Genomic DNA, 23201 nt, shown 5'->3' on the forward strand with positions numbered 1-23201 from the left:
TTCAGATTTAGTAGATATCTCCTAATGTCAGTTTCTAAAATCATGCAGTTTATGCAGAAATATCCTCTTGGAGAGAGTTTTACTCAATAGAGATGTAATTTACATAGATTCGCTCACTGTTAACTTCCGTGTTCTGAGAAAGCTGTATGCATCACTGAATCGACAAAAATTCACTACAGATTTGTTAGCATGTGGATTACTGAGTTTTCATCCACCATTAAAGTCATATTGCACTTAGAAACATTTTCTCAGATTTCAAACTCTTTTCCTTATGCCAGTTTTGAAAATGAGGCAGATTTCACAGAAAAATATTTTTGGAGTGAGTTTTACCCAATAGATATATAATTTACAAAGTTTATTTCACCATGATATTCTGTGTTCTGAATATGATACGTGCATCACGGATTCGACAAACATTTTTTAATGAGTTGTGAACATGTGGATTACCAATCTTTCATCCACCAAACACGGCATATTTACACGTAGAAATGTTTCTCCTCGTTTGCAGGTTTGTCCTAATGCCACTTGCGAAATACAGGCAGTTTTCACAGAAAAATTCTCTTCGATCGTGTTCTATCCAATAGACATTGAATTTACAATGTTTCACTTACCATGACATTCCGTGTTCATAACACGCTACATGCATATTGGATTTAGAAATCATTCATTACCTAGTTGTGAGCATGTGGATTTCTGAAATTTCAACCACCATACAAGGTATATTTACACCTAGAAATAATGACTCTGCTTTCACAGCATTTTCATTACTTCAGTTTCAAAAATCATGAAGTTTTCGCAGGAAAAAACTCTTCATGCGAGTTCTACAAAGGAGAATTGTAATTTAAATAGTTTCCCTCAAAGTGACTTTCCATTTTCTGAACACGCTATATGCATCACTGATTTGACAAACATTCATTACTCAGTTGTGTGCATGTGGATTACAGAACTTTCATCCACCATACAAGGCATAAATACACCTAGAAATATATACTCTGATTTCACAGATTTTTCCTAACTTCAGTCTCGAAATCATAAAAATTTCCCAGAAAAAATCTCTTCATGTGACATCTATCCATTAGAATTGCAATTTCAATTGTTTCCATCAAAGTGACTTTCCGTGGTGCGAACATGTTAAATTCATCACAGATTTGACAAACATTCATTACTCAGTTGTGTGCCTGTGATTTACAGAACTTTCATCCACCATAGAATGCATATATAAACCTTGAAACTATTATTCTGATTTTGAAGCTTTTTCCTAACTGCAGTTTAGAATATCAGGCAACTTTTGCAGGAAAATTCTCTTGTAGAGTGTTCTACACAGTAGACATGTAATTTACATAGATCTCCTCGCCGTGACCTACCGTGCTCCGAACATGCTACATGCACAGCAGTTCGACAAATATTAAGTGCTGAGTTGTTAGCATGTGGATTAATGTACTTTCATTTACCATACAATGTATAAATACAGCTAGAAGCATGTACTCAGTATTTGCAGATATTTCTTAATGCCAGTTTCGAAAATAAGACCCTTTTCACAGAAAAATCCTCTTGGAGTGAGTTCTACCCAATAGACTTGTAATTTACATACTTTCAGTTACCATGACGTTCTGTGTTCCGAATTCATTACATGCATCACAGAATCTACAACATTCTTTAATGCGTGTACTCATGTGCATTACAAACTTTCATCCACCACACAAGACATATTTGCACCTAGAAACATTAACTCTGAGTTCGCAGCAATTTCCTAATAGCAGTTTTGAAAATTATTCATTTTTTTTGGAATAATATTTTGGAGCGATTTCTACCCACTAGGCATGTAAATAACATAGATTCCATTGCTGTGATATTACGTCCTTCGAACACGCTACATGCACAACGGATTCGAGATATATTCACTACAAATATGTTTGCATGTGGATTACCGAACTTTCAGCATAATAAAAGGCATATTGATACTAAGAAGCATTTTCTCTGATTTCAAAGAATTTTCCAAAGGCAGTTTAGAAAATGTGGCAGATTTCTTAGCAAAAATCTTTTGAGGCAAGTTCTATCCGAGACTTGTAATTTACCTAGATTCGCTCACCGTGAAATTCCGTGTTCTGAACACGCTACATGCATCTCGGATTCCACAAATATTAACTACAGGGTTGTTAGCATGTGGATTACCGTAGTTTTATGCACCATACAAGGCATAATGGCGCTTACAAGCATTTTCTCATTTTTTGAAAATTTTCCTCACGCCACTTTTGAAAATGAGGCAGTTTTCACTGAAAAATGCTCTTGGAGAGAGTTCTACACAATAGACATTTAATTTACATAGGTTTGCTTACCGTCAAATTGTGTGTTCGGAGAAAGCTGCATGCATAACCGTTTCGACAAATATTCACTACAGAATTTTTTAGCATGTGGATTACTGAACTTTCATCCACCATACAATTCATATTGACACTTAGAGCCATTTTCTCAGATTTCGAAGTGTTTTTCTAATGCCATGTTTGAAAATGAGGCAGATTCCGCAGATAAATGCTTTTGGAGCGAGTTCTACCTAATACATGTGTAATTTGCAAGGTTTCTATTACCGTGATAGTCTGTGTCCGAACACATTACATAGATCACAGATTCGACAAACATTGATTAATGAGTTGGGAACGTGTTGATTTCCGAACATTCATCCAACAAACACGGCATAGTTACACCTAGAAATTTTTCTCTGTGTTTGCAGATTTGTCCGAATGCCAGTTGCAAAAAACAGGCAGTTTTCACAGGAAAATCCTCTTCGAGCGTTTTCTATCAGACAGACATGAAATTTACAATGTTTCACTTACCATGACATTCCTTGTTCAGAACATGCTCTATGCATATTGGATGTATAAAACATTCATTACTGATTAGAGAGCATGTGGATTTCCGAAATTTAATCCACCATACAAGGCATATTTACACCTAGAAATATTTACTCTGCTTTCACAGCTTTTTCCTAATTTCAGGATTTAGAATCATGAAGTTTCCTCAGGAAAAACCTCTTCAAGCGAGTTCTATCCAGAGGAATTGTAATTTAAGCAGTTTCCCTCAAAGTGACTTTCGTTTTCTGAACATGCTACAAGCATCACGGATTTGACAAACGTTAATTACTCAGTTGTGTGCATGTGGATTACAGAACTTTCATCCACCATATAAGACATATATACACCTAGAAATATTTACTGTGATTTCACTACTTTTTCCAACAGTCTGTTTTGAAAATCATGATGTTTTTGCAGAAGTAATCTCTGCAAGCGAGTTCGACCCAGTAGAATTGTAATTTCAATAGTTTCCCACAAAGTGAATTTCCATGGTCCGAATATGCTAAATTCATCACGGATTTAAAAAACAATCATTACTCAGTTGTGTGCATGTAGATTACAGAATTTTCATCCACAATATAAGGCATATATAAACCTAGAAAACATTATTCTGACTTCGCAGCCTTTTCCTAATGGCAGTTTAGAAAATCTGGCAACTATAGCGGGATAAATCTCTTGTAGCATGTTCTACACATTGGACATATAATTTACATAATGTCCCTCGCAGTGAAATTCCGTGCTTCAAACTTGCTATTTGCACCGAAGTTTCGACAAATATACAATGCTGAGTTGTTAGTATGTGGATTACTGAAATTTCATCTACCATAAAATGTATATATATAGCTAGAAACATGTACAAATTATATGCAGATTTTCCTAACGTCAGTTTCTGAAATCAGGCAGTTTTCAAAGAAATATACTCTTGGAACTTGTTCCACCCAATAGTCATGTAATTTACAGAGATTCGCTCATCGTCAAATTCTGTGTTCTGAAAAAGATGCATGCATCATGGTTTCGAAAAATTTTCACTACAGATTTGTTAGCATGCGTTTTTCTGAACTTTCATCACCATACAATTCATATTGACGCTTAGAAGCTTTTTCTCAAAATTCGAATTATTTCCTAATGCCAGTTTGGAAAATGAGGCAGATTTCACAGAAAAATGCTTTTGGAGCAAGTTCTACCAAGTGGACATGTCATTTAAATGCTTTCACTCACCGTGACATTGCATGTTCCGAACACGCTACATGCATCACTGATTCGACAAACATTCTTTATTGAGTGGTGAACATGTGTATTACCGAACTTTCATCCACCATACAATGTGTATTTACACATAGAAACATTTATTCTTATTTAGTAGTTTTCTACTTACGTTAGTTTCTAAAATCATGCAGTTTTCGCAGAAAAAACTTCTTGGGGCGAGTACTACCCAATACACATGTAATTTACATTTGTCCCCTCACTGTGATATTCCAAGTTCTTAACATGCTACATGCATCACAGATTCAGAAAGCATTCATTACTGTGTTATGAGTATGTGCATTAAAAACTTTCATCCACCATACAAGACATAATAGAACCTAGAAACATTAACTCTGAGATAGCATCAATTTCCTAATAGCAGTTTTGAAAATTAGGCATTTTCTTAATGAAAAAAATGTTGGAGCGATTTCTACCCACTAGGCATGTAATTTACATGGATTCCATAGCTGTGAAATTACATCTTTCGAACACGCTACATGCATAACTGATTTGACACATATTCACTACAAATGTGTTTGCATGTGGATTAACAAACTTTCAACACAATAAAAGGCATAGTGACACTTTGAAGCATTTTCTCTGATTTCACAAAGATTTCCAATCGCCAGATTCCAAAATGCAGCAGATAACACAGCAAAAATCTCTTGGAGCGTGTTCTACCCAATACACTTGTAATTTACATAGATTTGCTCACCGTGAAATTCCGTGTTCTGAACACGCTACATGCATCTCGGATTCCACAAATATTAACTACAGAGTTGTTAGCATGTGGATTACCATAGTTTTATCCACCATACAAGGCATAATGGCGCTTACAATCATTTTCTCATTTTTTGAAATTTTACCTAAAGCCAGTTTCGAAAATGAGGCAGTTTTCACAGAAAAATATTCTTGGAGAGAGTTCTACACAATAGACATGTAATTTACATAGATTCACTCACCGTCAAAATCTGTGTTCTGACAAAGATGCATGCATCAAAGTTTCGACAAGTATTCACTACAGATTTCTTAGCATGTGCATTTCTGATCTTTCATCCACATTCAAGTCATATTGACACTTAGAAGCATTATCTCAGATTTCGAATATATTTCCTAATTCCAGGTTTGAAAGTGAGGCAGATTTTTCAGTAAAATGCTTGTGGAGCGAGTTCTACCCAATGGACATGAATTTTAAATGCTTCCGCTCATCGAGAATTTCTGTGTTCCAAACATGCTCCCTGCATCAGGGATAAGAGAAAAACTCTTTAATGAGTTGTGAACATTAGAATTACCGAATTTTCATCCACCAAACAAGGCATTATTACACGTAGAAAGACTTTTTCAGATTTAGTAGATATCTCCTAATGTCAGTTTCTAAAATCATGCAGTTTATGCAGAAATATCCTCTTGGAGAGAGTTTTACTCAATAGAGATGTAATTTACATAGATTCGCTCACTGTTAACTTCCGTGTTCTGAGAAAGCTGTATGCATCACTGAATCGACAAAAATTCACTACAGATTTGTTAGCATGTGGATTACTGAGTTTTCATCCACCATTAAAGTCATATTGCACTTAGAAACATTTTCTCAGATTTCAAACTCTTTTCCTTATGCCAGTTTTGAAAATGAGGCAGATTTCACAGAAAAATATTTTTGGAGTGAGTTTTACCCAATAGATATATAATTTACAAAGTTTATTTCACCATGATATTCTGTGTTCTGAATATGATACGTGCATCACGGATTCGACAAACATTTTTTAATGAGTTGTGAACATGTGGATTACCAATCTTTCATCCACCAAACACGGCATATTTACACGTAGAAATGTTTCTCCTCGTTTGCAGGTTTGTCCTAATGCCACTTGCGAAATACAGGCAGTTTTCACAGAAAAATTCTCTTCGATCGTGTTCTATCCAATAGACATTGAATTTACAATGTTTCACTTACCATGACATTCCGTGTTCATAACACGCTACATGCATATTGGATTTAGAAATCATTCATTACCTAGTTGTGAGCATGTGGATTTCTGAAATTTCAACCACCATACAAGGTATATTTACACCTAGAAATAATGACTCTGCTTTCACAGCATTTTCATTACTTCAGTTTCAAAAATCATGAAGTTTTCGCAGGAAAAAACTCTTCATGCGAGTTCTACAAAGGAGAATTGTAATTTAAATAGTTTCCCTCAAAGTGACTTTCCATTTTCTGAACACGCTATATGCATCACTGATTTGACAAACATTCATTACTCAGTTGTGTGCATGTGGATTACAGAACTTTCATCCACCATACAAGGCATAAATACACCTAGAAATATATACTCTGATTTCACAGATTTTTCCTAACTTCAGTCTCGAAATCATAAAGATTTCCCAGAAAAAATCTCTTCATGTGACATCTATCCATTAGAATTGCAATTTCAATTGTTTCCATCAAAGTGACTTTCCGTGGTGCGAACATGTTAAATTCATCACAGATTTGACAAACATTCATTACTCAGTTGTGTGCCTGTGATTTACAGAACTTTCATCCACCATAGAATGCATATATAAACCTTGAAACTATTATTCTGATTTTGAAGCTTTTTCCTAACTGCAGTTTAGAATATCAGGCAACTTTTGCAGGAAAATTCTCTTGTAGAGTGTTCTACACAGTAGACATGTAATTTACATAGATCTCCTCGCCGTGACCTACCGTGCTCCGAACATGCTACATGCACAGCAGTTCGACAAATATTAAGTGCTGAGTTGTTAGCATGTGGATTAATGTACTTTCATTTACCATACAATGTATAAATACAGCTAGAAGCATGTACTCAGTATTTGCAGATATTTCTTAATGCCAGTTTCAAAAATAAGACCCTTTTCACAGAAAAATCCTCTTGGAGTGAGTTCTACCCAATAGACTTGTAATTTACATACTTTCAGTTACCATGACGTTCTGTGTTCCGAATTCATTACATGCATCACAGAATCTACAACATTCTTTAATGCGTGTACTCATGTGCATTACAAACTTTCATCCACCACACAAGACATATTTGCACCTAGAAACATTAACTCTGAGTTCGCAGCAATTTCCTAATAGCAGTTTTGAAAATTATTCATTTTTTTTGGAATAATATTTTGGAGCGATTTCTACCCACTAGGCATGTAAATAACATAGATTCCATTGCTGTGATATTACGTCCTTCGAACACGCTACATGCACAACGGATTCGAGATATATTCACTACAAATATGTTTGCATGTGGATTACCGAACTTTCAGCATAATAAAAGGCATATTGATACTAAGAAGCATTTTCTCTGATTTCAAAGAATTTTCCAAAGGCAGTTTAGAAAATGTGGCAGATTTCTTAGCAAAAATCTTTTGAGGCAAGTTCTATCCGAGACTTGTAATTTACCTAGATTCGCTCACCATGAAATTCCGTGTTCTGAACACGCTACATGCATCTCGGATTCCACAAATATTAACTACATAGTTTTTAGCATGTGGATTAACGTAGTTTTATGCACCATACAAGGCATAATGGCGCTTACAAGCATTTTCTCATTTTTTGAAAATTTTCCTCACGCCACTTTTGAAAATGAGGCAGTTTTCACTGAAAAATGCTCTTGGAGAGAGTTCTACACAATAGACATTTAATTTACATAGGTTTGCTTACCGTCAAATTGTGTGTTCGGAGAAAGCTGCATGCATAACCGTTTCGACAAATATTCACTACAGAATTTTTTAGCATGTGGATTACTGAACTTTCATCCACCATACAATTCATATTGACACTTAGAGCCATTTTCTCAGATTTCGAAGTGTTTTTCTAATGCCATGTTTGAAAATGAGGCAGATTCCGCAGATAAATGCTTTTGGAGCGAGTTCTACCTAATACATGTGTAATTTGCAAGGTTTCTATTACCGTGATAGTCTGTGTCCGAACACATTACATAGATCACAGATTCGACAAACATTGATTAATGAGTTGGGAACGTGTTGATTTCCGAACATTCATCCAACAAACACGGCATAGTTACACCTAGAAATTTTTCTCTGTGTTTGCAGATTTGTCCGAATGCCAGTTGCAAAAAACAGGCAGTTTTCACAGGAAAATCCTCTTCGAGCGTTTTCTATCAGACAGACATGAAATTTACAATGTTTCACTTACCATGACATTCCTTGTTCAGAACATGCTCTATGCATATTGGATGTATAAAACATTCATTACTGATTAGAGAGCATGTGGATTTCCGAAATTTAATCCACCATACAAGGCATATTTACACCTAGAAATATTTACTCTGCTTTCACAGCTTTTTCCTAATTTCAGGATTTAGAATCATGAAGTTTCCTCAGGAAAAACCTCTTCAAGCGAGTTCTATCCAGAGGAATTGTAATTTAAGCAGTTTCCCTCAAAGTGACTTTCGTTTTCTGAACATGCTACAAGCATCACGGATTTGACAAACGTTAATTACTCAGTTGTGTGCATGTGGATTACAGAACTTTCATCCACCATATAAGACATATGTACACCTAGAAATATTTACTGTGATTTCACTACTTTTTCCAACAGTCTGTTTTGAAAATCATGATGTTTTTGCAGAAGTAATCTCTGCAAGCGAGTTCGACCCAGTAGAATTGTAATTTCAATAGTTTCCCACAAAGTGACTTTCCATGGTCCGAATATGCTAAATTCATCACGGATTTAAAAAACAATCATTACTCAGTTGTGTGCATGTAGATTACAGAATTTTCATCCACAATATAAGGCATATATAAACCTAGAAAACATTATTCTGACTTCGCAGCCTTTTCCTAATGGCAGTTTAGAAAATCTGGCAACTATAGCGGGATAAATCTCTTGTAGCATGTTCTACACATTGGACATATAATTTACATAATGTCCCTCGCAGTGAAATTCCGTGCTTCAAACTTGCTATTTGCACCGAAGTTTTGACAAATATACAATGCTGAGTTGTTAGTATGTGGATTACTGAAATTTCATCTACCATAAAATGTATATATATAGCTAGAAACATGTACAAATTATATGCAGATTTTCCTAACGTCAGTTTCTGAAATCAGGCAGTTTTCAAAGAAATATACTCTTGGAACTTGTTCCACCCAATAGTCATGTAATTTACAGAGATTCGCTCATCGTCAAATTCTGTGTTCTGAAAAAGATGCATGCATCATGGTTTCGAAAAATTTTCACTACAGATTTGTTAGCATGCGTTTTTCTGAACTTTCATCACCATACAATTCATATTGACGCTTAGAAGCTTTTTCTCAAAATTCGAATTATTTCCTAATGCCAGTTTGGAAAATGAGGCAGATTTCACAGAAAAATGCTTTTGGAGCAAGTTCTACCAAGTGGACATGTCATTTAAATGCTTTCACTCACCGTGACATTGCATGTTCCGAACACGCTACATGCAACACTGATTCGACAAACATTCTTTATTGAGTGGTGAACATGTGTATTACCGAACTTTCATCCACCATACAATGTGTATTTACACATAGAAACATTTATTCTTATTTAGTAGTTTTCTCCTTACGTTAGTTTCTAAAATCATGCAGTTTTCGCAGAAAAAACTTCTTGGGGCGAGTACTACCCAATACACATGTAATTTACATTTGTCCCCTCACTGTGATATTCCAAGTTCTTAACATGCTACATGCATCACAGATTCAGAAAGCATTCATTACTGTGTTATGAGTATGTGCATTAAAAACTTTCATCCACCATACAAGACATAATAGAACCTAGAAACATTAACTCTGAGATAGCATCAATTTCCTAATAGCAGTTTTGAAAATTAGGCATTTTCTTAAGGAAAAAACTGTTGGAGCGATTTCTACCCACTAGGCATGTAATTTACATGGATTCCATAGCTGTGAAATTACATCTTTCGAACACGCTACATGCATAACTGATTTGACACATATTCACTACAAATGTGTTTGCATGTGGATTAACAAACTTTCAACACAATAAAAGGCATAGTGACACTTTGAAGCATTTTCTCTGATTTCACAAAGATTTCCAATCGCCAGATTCCAAAATGCAGCAGATAACACAGCAAAAATCTCTTGGAGCGTGTTCTACCCAATACACTTGTAATTTACATAGATTTGCTCACCGTGAAATTCCGTGTTCTGAACACGCTACATGCATCTCGGATTCCACAAATATTAACTACAGAGTTGTTAGCATGTGGATTACCATAGTTTTATCCACCATACAAGGCATAATGGCGCTTACAATCATTTTCTCATTTTTTGAAATTTTACCTAAAGCCAGTTTCGAAAATGAGGCAGTTTTCACAGAAAAATATTCTTGGAGAGAGTTCTACACAATAGACATGTAATTTACATAGATTCACTCACCGTCAAAATCTGTGTTCTGACAAAGATGCATGCATCAAAGTTTCGACAAGTATTCACTACAGATTTCTTAGCATGTGCATTTCTGATCTTTCATCCACATTCAAGTCATATTGACACTTAGAAGCATTATCTCAGATTTCGAATATATTTCCTAATTCCAGGTTTGAAAGTGAGGCAGATTTTTCAGTAAAATGCTTGTGGAGCGAGTTCTACCCAATGGACATGAATTTTAAATGCTTCCGCTCATCGAGAATTTCTGTGTTCCAAACATGCTCCCTGCATCAGGGATAAGAGAAAAACTCTTTAATGAGTTGTGAACATTAGAATTACCGAATTTTCATCCACCAAACAAGGCATTATTACACGTAGAAAGACTTTTTCAGATTTAGTAGATATCTCCTAATGTCAGTTTCTAAAATCATGCAGTTTATGCAGAAATATCCTCTTGGAGAGAGTTTTACTCAATAGAGATGTAATTTACATAGATTCGCTCACTGTTAACTTCCGTGTTCTGAGAAAGCTGTATGCATCACTGAATCGACAAAAATTCACTACAGATTTGTTAGCATGTGGATTACTGAGTTTTCATCCACCATTAAAGTCATATTGCACTTAGAAACATTTTCTCAGATTTCAAACTCTTTTCCTTATGCCAGTTTTGAAAATGAGGCAGATTTCACAGAAAAATATTTTTGGAGTGAGTTTTACCCAATAGATATATAATTTACAAAGTTTATTTCACCATGATATTCTGTGTTCTGAATATGATACGTGCATCACGGATTCGACAAACATTTTTTAATGAGTTGTGAACATGTGGATTACCAATCTTTCATCCACCAAACACGGCATATTTACACGTAGAAATGTTTCTCCTCGTTTGCAGGTTTGTCCTAATGCCACTTGCGAAATACAGGCAGTTTTCACAGAAAAATTCTCTTCGATCGTGTTCTATCCAATAGACATTGAATTTACAATGTTTCACTTACCATGACATTCCGTGTTCATAACACGCTACATGCATATTGGATTTAGAAATCATTCATTACCTAGTTGTGAGCATGTGGATTTCTGAAATTTCAACCACCATACAAGGTATATTTACACCTAGAAATAATGACTCTGCTTTCACAGCATTTTCATTACTTCAGTTTCAAAAATCATGAAGTTTTCGCAGGAAAAAACTCTTCATGCGAGTTCTACAAAGGAGAATTGTAATTTAAATAGTTTCCCTCAAAGTGACTTTCCATTTTCTGAACACGCTATATGCATCACTGATTTGACAAACATTCATTACTCAGTTGTGTGCATGTGGATTACAGAACTTTCATCCACCATACAAGGCATAAATACACCTAGAAATATATACTCTGATTTCACAGATTTTTCCTAACTTCAGTCTCGAAATCATAAAGATTTCCCAGAAAAAATCTCTTCATGTGACATCTATCCATTAGAATTGCAATTTCAATTGTTTCCATCAAAGTGACTTTCCGTGGTGCGAACATGTTAAATTCATCACAGATTTGACAAACATTCATTACTCAGTTGTGTGCCTGTGATTTACAGAACTTTCATCCACCATAGAATGCATATATAAACCTTGAAACTATTATTCTGATTTTGAAGCTTTTTCCTAACTGCAGTTTAGAATATCAGGCAACTTTTGCAGGAAAATTCTCTTGTAGAGTGTTCTACACAGTAGACATGTAATTTACATAGATCTCCTCGCCGTGACCTACCGTGCTCCGAACATGCTACATGCACAGCAGTTCGACAAATATTAAGTGCTGTGTTGTTAGCATGTGGATCAATGTACTTTCATTTACCATACAATGTATAAATACAGCTAGAAGCATGTACTCAGTATTTGCAGATATTTCTTAATGCCAGTTTCGAAAATAAGACCCTTTTCACAGAAAAATCCTCTTGGAGTGAGTTCTACCCAATAGACTTGTAATTTACATACTTTCAGTTACCATGACGTTCTGTGTTCCGAATTCATTACATGCATCACAGAATCTACAATATTCTTTAATGCATGTACTCATGTGCATTACAAACTTTCATCCACCACACAAGACATATTTGCACCTAGAAACATTAACTCTGAGTTCGCAGCAATTTCCTAATAGCAGTTTTGAAAATTATTCATTTTTTTTGGGATAACATTTTGGAGCGATTTCTACCCACTAGGCATGTAAATAACATAGATTCCATTGCTGTGATATTACGTCCTTCGAACACGCTACATGCACAACGGATTCGAGATATATTCACTACAAATATGTTTGCATGTGGATTACCGAACTTTCAGCATAATAAAAGGCATATTGATACTAAGAAGCATTTTCTCTGATTTCAAAGAATTTTCCAAAGGCAGTTTAGAAAATGTGGCAGATTTCTTAGCAAAAATCTTTTGAGGCAAGTTCTATCCGAGACTTGTAATTTACCTAGATTCGCTCACCGTGAAATTCCGTGTTCTGAACACGCTACATGCATCTCGGATTCCACAAATATTTACTACATAGTTGTTAGCATGTGGATTACCGTAGTTTTATGCACCATACAAGGCATAATGGCGCTTACAAACATTTTCTCATTTTTTGAAAATTTTCCTCACGCCACTTTTGAAAATGAGGCAGTTTTCACTGAAAAATGCTCTTGGAGAGAGTTCTACACAATAGACACTTAATTTACATAGGTTTGCTTACCGTCAAATTGTGTGTTCGGAGAAAGCTGCATGCATAACCGTTTCGACAAATATTCACTACAGAAATTTTTAGCATGTGGATTACTGAACTTTCATCCACCATACAATTCATATTGACACTTAGAGCCATTTTCTCAGATTTCAAAGTGTTTTTCTAATGCCATGTTTGAAAATGAGGCAGATTTCGCAGATAAATGCTTTTGGAGCGAGTTCTACCTAATACATGTGTAATTTGCAAGGTTTCTATTACCGTGATAGTCTGTGTCCGAACACATTACATAGATCACGGATTCGACAAACATTGATTAATGAGTTGGGAACGTGTTGATTTCCGAACATTCATCCAACAAACACGGCATAGTTACACCTAGAAATTTTTCTCTGTGTTTGCAGATTTGTCCAAATGCCAGTTGCAAAAAACAGGCAGTTTTCACAGGAAAATTCTCTTCGAGCGTTTTCTATCAGACAGACATGAAATTTACAATGTTTCACTTACCATGACATTCCTTGTTCAGAACATGTTCTATGCATATTGGATGTATAAAACATTCATTACTGATTAGAGAGCATGTGGATTTCCGAAATTTAATCCACCATACAAGGCATATTTACACCTAGAAATATTTACTCTGCTTTCACAGCTTTTTCCTAACTTCAGGATTTAGAATCATGATGTTTCCTCAGGAAAAACCTCTTCAAGCGAGTTCTATCCAGAGGAATTGTAATTTAAGCAGTTTCCCTCAAAGCGACTTTCCGTTTTCTGAACATGCTACAAGCATCACGGATTTGACAAACGTTAATTACTCAGTTGTGTGCATGTGGATTACAGAACTTTCATCCACCATATAAGACATATATACACCTAGAAATATTTACTGTGATTTCACTACTTTTTCCAACCGTCTGTTTTGAAAATCATGATGTTTTTGCAGAAGTAATCTCTGCAAGCTAGTTCGACCCAGTAGAATTATAATTTCAATAGTTTCCCACAAAGTGACTTTCCATGGTCCGAACATGCTAAATTCATCACGGATTTAAAAAACCATCATTACTCAGTTGTGTGCATGTAGATTACAGAATTTTCATTGACCATATAAGGCATATATAAACCTAGAATATATTATTCTGACTTCGCAGCTTTTTCCTAATGGTAGTTTAGAAAATCAGGCAACTATAGCAGGATAAATCTCTTGTAGAATGTTCTGCACATTGGACATATAATTTCCATAGTGTCCATCGCCGTGAAATTCCGTGCTTCAAACATGCTACTTGCAGCGGAGGTTGGACAAATATTCACTGCTGAGTTTTTAGCATGTGGATTACTGAACTTTCATCTACCATAAAATGTATATATACAGATAGAAACATGTACAAAGTATATGCAGATTTTTCCTAACGTCAGTTTCTGAAATCAGGCAGTTTTCAAAGAAATATACTCTTGGAACTTGTTCCACCCAATAGACATGTAATTTACATAGATTCGCTCATCGTCAAATTCTGTGTTCTGAAAAAGATGCATGCATCATGGTTTCGAAAAATTTTCACTACAGATTTGTTAGCATGCGTTTTTCTGAACTTTCATCACCATACAATTCATATTGACGCTTAGAAGCTTTTTCTCAAAATTCGAATTATTTCCTAATGCCAGTTTGGAAAATGAGGCAGATTTCACAGAAAAATGCTTTTGGAGCAAGTTCTACCAAGTGGACATGTCATTTAAATGCTTTCACTCACCGTGACATTGCATGTTCCGAACACGCTACATGCATCACTGATTCGACAAACATTCTTTATTGAGTGGTGAACATGTGTATTACCGAACTTTCATCCACCATACAATGTGTATTTACACATAGAAACATTTATTCTTATTTAGTAGTTTTCTCCTTACGTTAGTTTCTAAAATCATGCAGTTTTCGCAGAAAAAACTTCTTGGGGCGAGTACTACCCAATACACATGTAATTTACATTTGTCCCCTCACTGTGATATTCCAAGTTCTTAACATGCTACATGCATCACAGATTCAGAAAGCATTCATTACTGTGTTATGAGTATGTGCATTAAAAACTTTCATCCACCATACAAGACATAATAGAACCTAGAAACATTAACTCTGAGATAGCATCAATTTCCTAATAGCAGTTTTGAAAATTAGGCATTTTCTTAAGGAAAAAAATGTTGGAGCGATTTCTACCCACTAGGCATGTAATTTACATGGATTCCATAGCTGTGAAATTACATCTTTCGAACACGCTACATGCATAACTGATTTGACACATATTCACTACAAATGTGTTTGCATGTGGATTAACAAACTTTCAACACAATAAAAGGCATAGTGACACTTTGAAGCATTTTCTCTGATTTCACAAAGATTTCCAATCGCCAGATTCCAAAATGCAGCAGATAACACAGCAAAAATCTCTTGGAGCGTGTTCTACCCAATACACTTGTAATTTACATAGATTTGCTCACCGTGAAATTCCGTGTTCTGAACACGCTACATGCATCTCGGATTCCACAAATATTAACTACAGAGTTGTTAGCATGTGGATTACCATAGTTTTATCCACCATACAAGGCATAATGGCGCTTACAATCATTTTCTCATTTTTTGAAATTTTACCTAAAGCCAGTTTCGAAAATGAGGCAGTTTTCACAGAAAAATATTCTTGGAGAGAGTTCTACACAATAGACATGTAATTTACATAGATTCACTCACCGTCAAAATCTGTGTTCTGACAAAGATGCATGCATCAAAGTTTCGACAAGTATTCACTACAGATTTCTTAGCATGTGCATTTCTGATCTTTCATCCACATTCAAGTCATATTGACACTTAGAAGCATTATCTCAGATTTCGAATATATTTCCTAATTCCAGGTTTGAAAGTGAGGCAGATTTTTCAGTAAAATGCTTGTGGAGCGAGTTCTACCCAATGGACATGAATTTTAAATGCTTCCGCTCATCGAGAATTTCTGTGTTCCAAACATGCTCCCTGCATCAGGGATAAGAGAAAAACTCTTTAATGAGTTGTGAACATTAGAATTACCGAATTTTCATCCACCAAACAAGGCATTATTACACGTAGAAAGACTTTTCCAGATTTAGTAGATATCTCCTAATGTCAGTTTCTAAAATCATGCAGTTTATGCAGAAATATCCTCTTGGAGAGAGTTTTACTCAATAGAGATGTAATTTACATAGATTCGCTCACTGTTAACTTCCGTGTTCTGAGAAAGCTGTATGCATCACTGAATCGACAAAAATTCACTACAGATTTGTTAGCATGTGGATTACTGAGTTTTCATCCACCATTAAAGTCATATTGCACTTAGAAACATTTTCTCAGATTTCAAACTCTTTTCCTTATGCCAGTTTTGAAAATGAGGCAGATTTCACAGAAAAATATTTTTGGAGTGAGTTTTACCCAATAGATATATAATTTACAAAGTTTATTTCACCATGATATTCTGTGTTCTGAATATGATACGTGCATCACGGATTCGACAAACATTTTTTAATGAGTTGTGAACATGTGGATTACCAATCTTTCATCCACCAAACACGGCATATTTACACGTAGAAATGTTTCTCCTCGTTTGCAGGTTTGTCCTAATGCCACTTGCGAAATACAGGCAGTTTTCACAGAAAAATTCTCTTCGATCGTGTTCTATCCAATAGACATTGAATTTACAATGTTTCACTTACCATGACATTCCGTGTTCATAACACGCTACATGCATATTGGATTTAGAAATCATTCATTACCTAGTTGTGAGCATGTGGATTTCTGAAATTTCAACCACCATACAAGGTATATTTACACCTAGAAATAATGACTCTGCTTTCACAGCATTTTCATTACTTCAGTTTCAAAAATCATGAAGTTTTCGCAGGAAAAAACTCTTCATGCGAGTTCTACAAAGGAGAATTGTAATTTAAATAGTTTCCCTCAAAGTGACTTTCCATTTTCTGAACACGCTATATGCATCACTGATTTGACAAACATTCATTACTCAGTTGTGTGCATGTGGATTACAGAACTTTCATCCACCATACAAGGCATAAATACACCTAGAAATATATACTCTGATTTCACAGATTTTTCCTAACTTCAGTCTCGAAATCATAAAGATTTCCCAGAAAAAATCTCTTCATGTGACATCTATCCATTAGAATTGCAATTTCAATTGTTTCCATCAAAGTGACTTTCCGTGGTGCGAACATGTTAAATTCATCACAGATTTGACAAACATTCATTACTCAGTTGTGTGCCTGTGATTTACAGAACTTTCATCCACCATAGAATGCATATATAAACCTTGAAACTATTATTCTGATTTTGAAGCTTTTTCCTAACTGCAGTTTAGAATATCAGGCAACTTTTGCAGGAAAATTCTCTTGTAGAGTGTTCTACACAGTAGACATGTAATTTACATAGATCTCCTCGCCGTGACCTACCGTGCTCCGAACATGCTACATGCACAGCAGTTCGACAAATATTAAGTGCTGTGTTGTTAGCATGTGGATCAATGTACTTTCATTTACCATACAATGTATAAATACAGCTAGAAGCATGTACTCAGTATTTGCAGATATTTCTTAATGCCAGTTTCGAAAATAAGACCCTTTTCACAGAAAAATCCTCTTGGAGTGAGTTCTACCCAATAGACTTGTAATTTACATACTTTCAGTTACCATGACGTTCTGTGTTCCGAATTCATTACATGCATCACAGAATCTACAATATTCTTTAATGCATGTACTCATGTGCATTACAAACTTTCATCCACCACACAAGACATATTTGCACCTAGAAACATTAACTCTGAGTTCGCAGCAATTTCCTAATAGCAGTTTTGAAAATTATTCATTTTTTTTGGGATAACATTTTGGAGCGATTTCTACCCACTAGGCATGTAAATAACATAGATTCCATTGCTGTGATATTACGTCCTTCGAACACGCTACATGCACAACGGATTCGAGATATATTCACTACAAATATGTTTGCATGTGGATTACCGAACTTTCAGCATAATAAAAGGCATATTGATACTAAGAAGCATTTTCTCTGATTTCAAAGAATTTTCCAAAGGCAGTTTAGAAAATGTGGCAGATTTCTTAGCAAAAATCTTTTGAGGCAAGTTCTATCCGAGACTTGTAATTTACCTAGATTCGCTCACCGTGAAATTCCGTGTTCTGAACACGCTACATGCATCTCGGATTCCACAAATATTTACTACATAGTTGTTAGCATGTGGATTACCGTAGTTTTATGCACCATACAAGGCATAATGGCGCTTACAAACATTTTCTCATTTTTTGAAAATTTTCCTCACGCCACTTTTGAAAATGAGGCAGTTTTCACTGAAAAATGCTCTTGGAGAGAGTTCTACACAATAGACACTTAATTTACATAGGTTTGCTTACCGTCAAATTGTGTGTTCGGAGAAAGCTGCATGCATAACCGTTTCGACAAATATTCACTACAGAAATTTTTAGCATGTGGATTACTGAACTTTCATCCACCATACAATTCATATTGACACTTAGAGCCATTTTCTCAGATTTCAAAGTGTTTTTCTAATGCCATGTTTGAAAATGAGGCAGATTTCGCAGATAAATGCTTTTGGAGCGAGTTCTACCTAATACATGTGTAATTTGCAAGGTTTCTATTACCGTGATAGTCTGTGTCCGAACACATTACATAGATCACGGATTCGACAAACATTGATTAATGAGTTGGGAACGTGTTGATTTCCGAACATTCATCCAACAAACACGGCATAGTTACACCTAGAAATTTTTCTCTGTGTTTGCAGATTTGTCCAAATGCCAGTTGCAAAAAACAGGCAGTTTTCACAGGAAAATTCTCTTCGAGCGTTTTCTATCAGACAGACATGAAATTTACAATGTTTCACTTACCATGACATTCCTTGTTCAGAACATGTTCTATGCATATTGGATGTATAAAACATTCATTACTGATTAGAGAGCATGTGGATTTCCGAAATTTAATCCACCATACAAGGCATATTTACACCTAGAAATATTTACTCTGCTTTCACAGCTTTTTCCTAACTTCAGGATTTAGAATCATGATGTTTCCTCAGGAAAAACCTCTTCAAGCGAGTTCTATCCAGAGGAATTGTAATTTAAGCAGTTTCCCTCAAAGCGACTTTCCGTTTTCTGAACATGCTACAAGCATCACGGATTTGACAAACGTTAATTACTCAGTTGTGTGCATGTGGATTACAGAACTTTCATCCACCATATAAGACATATATACACCTAGAAATATTTACTGTGATTTCACTACTTTTTCCAACCGTCTGTTTTGAAAATCATGATGTTTTTGCAGAAGTAATCTCTGCAAGCTAGTTCGACCCAGTAGAATTATAATTTCAATAGTTTCCCACAAAGTGACTTTCCATGGTCCGAACATGCTAAATTCATCACGGATTTAAAAAACCATCATTACTCAGTTGTGTGCATGTAGATTACAGAATTTTCATTGACCATATAAGGCATATATAAACCTAGAATATATTATTCTGACTTCGCAGCTTTTTCCTAATGGTAGTTTAGAAAATCAGGCAACTATAGCAGGATAAATCTCTTGTAGAATGTTCTGCACATTGGACATATAATTTCCATAGTGTCCATCGCCGTGAAATTCCGTGCTTCAAACATGCTACTTGCAGCGGAGGTTGGACAAATATTCACTGCTGAGTTTTTAGCATGTGGATTACTGAACTTTCATCTACCATAAAATGTATATATACAGATAGAAACATGTACAAAGTATATGCAGATTTTTCCTAACGTCAGTTTCTGAAATCAGGCAGTTTTCAAAGAAATATACTCTTGGAACTTGTTCCACCCAATAGACATGTAATTTACATAGATTCGCTCATCGTCAAATTCTGTGTTCTGAAAAAGATGCATGCATCATGGTTTCGAAAATTTTCACTACAGATTTGTTAGTATGTGTATTACTGAACTTTCATCACCATACAAGTCACATTGACGCTTAGAAGATTTTTCTCAAAATTCGATTTTTTCCTGATGCCAGTTTGGAAAATGAGGCAGATTTCAGAGAAAAATGCTTTTGGAGCAAGTTCTACCAAGTGGACATGTAATTTAAAGGCTTTAACTCACCGTGACATTTCATGTTCCGAACACGCTACATGCATAACTGATTCGACAAACATTCTTTATTGAGTTGTGAACATGTGTATTACCGAACTTTTATCCACCATACAATGTGTATTTACACATAGAAACATTTATTCTTATTTAGTAGATTTCTCCTTACGTCAGTTTCTAAAATCATGCAGTTTTCGCAGAAAAATCCTCTTGGAACTAGTACTACCCAATAGACATGTAATTTATATTTTTCCCCTCACTGTGACATTCCATGTTCTGAACATGCTATATGCATCACAGATTGAGAAAGCATTCATTACTGTTTTATGAGTATGTTCATTACAAACTTTCATCCACCACACAAGACATATTAGCACCTAGAAATATTAACTCTGAGTTCGCAGCAATTTCCTAATAGCAGTTTTGAAAATTAGGCAATTTCCTAAGGAAAAATCTTTTGGAGCGATTTCTACCCCCAAACATGTAATTTACATAGATTCCATTATTATGAAATTACGTCTTCGAACACGCTACATGCATAACGGATTTGACACATATTCACTAAAAATGTGTTTGCATGTGGATTACCGAACTTTCATCACAATAAAGGCATAGTGACACTTTGAAGCATTTTCTCTGATTTCACAAAGATTTCCAATCGCCAGATTCCAAAATGCAGCAGATTTCACAGCAAAAATCTCTTGGAGCGAGTTCTACCCAATAGACTTGTAATTTACATAAAGTCACTCACCGTGAATCTCCGTGTTATGAACACGCTACATGCATCTCAGATTCCACAAATATTCACTACAGAGTTATTAGCATATGGTTTTCCGTACTTTCATCCACCATACAAGGCATAATGGCGCTTACAATCATTTTCTCATTTTTTGAAAGTTTTAACTAAAGCCAGTTTCGAAAATGAGGCAGTTTTCACAGAAAAATATTCTTGGAGAGAGTTCTACACAATAGACATGTAATTTACATAGATTCACTCACCGTCAAAATCTGTGTTCTGACAAAGATGCATGCATCAAGGTTTCGACAAGTATTCACTACAGATTTCTTAGCATGTGCATTTCTGATCTTTCATCCACATTCAAGTCATATTGACACTTAGAAGCATTATCTCAGATTTCGAATATATTTCCTACTGCCAGTTTTGAAAATGAGGCAGATTTTGCAAAAAAATGCTTGTGGAGTGAGTTCTACCCAATGGACATGAAATTTAAATGCTTCCGCTCATCCAGAATTTCTGTGTTCCAAACATGCTCCCTGCATCAGGGATAAGAGAAAAACTCTTTAATGAGTTGTGAACATTAGAATTACCGAATTTTCATCCACCAAACAAGGCATTATTACATGTAGAAAGTCTTTTTCAGATTTAGTAGATATCTCCTAATGTCAGTTTCTAAAATCATGCAGTTTATGCAGAAATATCCTCTTGGAGAGAGTTTTACTCAATAGAGATGTAATTTACATAGATTCGCTCACTGTTAACTTCCGTGTTCTGAGAAAGCTGTATGCATCACTGAATCGACAAAAATTCACTACAGATTTGTTAGCATGTGGATTACTGAGTTTTCATCCACCATTAAAGTCATATTGCACTTAGAAACATTTTCTCAGATTTCAAACTCTTTTCCTTATGCCAGTTTTGAAAATGAGGCAGATTTCACAGAAAAATATTTTTGGAGTGAGTTTTACCCAATAGATATATAATTTACAAAGTTTATTTCACCATGATATTCTGTGTTCTGAATATGATACGTGCATCACGGATTCGACAAACATTTTTTAATGAGTTGTGAACATGTGGATTACCAATCTTTCATCCACCAAACACGGCATATTTACACGTAGAAATGTTTCTCCTCGTTTGCAGGTTTGTCCTAATGCCACTTGCAAAATACAGGCAGTTTTCACAGAAAAATTCTCTTCGATCGTGTTCTATCCAATAGACATTGAATTTACAATGTTTCACTTACCATGACATTCCGTGTTCATAACACGCTACATGCATATTGGATTTAGAAATCATTCATTACCTAGTTGTGAGCATGTGGATTTCTGAAATTTCAACCACCATACAAGGTATATTTACACCTAGAAATAATGACTCTGCTTTCACAGCATTTTCATTACTTCAGTTTCAAAAATCATGAAGTTTTCGCAGGAAAAAACTCTTCATGCGAGTTCTACAAAGGAGAATTGTAATTTAAATAGTTTCCCTCAAAGTGACTTTCCATTTTCTGAACACGCTATATGCATCACTGATTTGACAAACATTCATTACTCAGTTGTGTGCATGTGGATTACAGAACTTTCATCCACCATACAAGGCATAAATACACCTAGAAATATATACTCTGATTTCACAGATTTTTCCTAACTTCAGTCTCGAAATCATAAAGATTTCCCAGAAAAAGTCTCTTCATGTGACATCTATCCATTAGAATTGCAATTTCAATTGTTTCCATCAAAGTGACTTTCCGTGGTGCGAACATGTTAAATTCATCACAGATTTGACAAACATTCATTACTCAGTTGTGTGCCTGTGATTTACAGAACTTTCATCCACCATAGAATGCATATATAAACCTTGAAACTATTATTCTGATTTTGAAGCTTTTTCCTAACTGCAGTTTAGAATATCAGGCAACTTTTGCAGGAAAATTCTCTTGTAGAGTGTTCTACACAGTAGACATGTAATTTACATAGATCTCCTCGCCGTGACCTACCGTGCTCCGAACATGCTACATGCACAGCAGTTCGACAAATATTAAGTGCTGTGTTGTTAGCATGTGGATTAATGTACTTTCATTTACCATACAATGTATAA

The sequence above is a fragment of the Camelus bactrianus genome, chromosome 2 (genome assembly GCF_048773025.1).
Source record: "Camelus bactrianus isolate YW-2024 breed Bactrian camel chromosome 2, ASM4877302v1, whole genome shotgun sequence".
NCBI classification, from domain to species: domain Eukaryota; kingdom Metazoa; phylum Chordata; class Mammalia; order Artiodactyla; family Camelidae; genus Camelus; species Camelus bactrianus.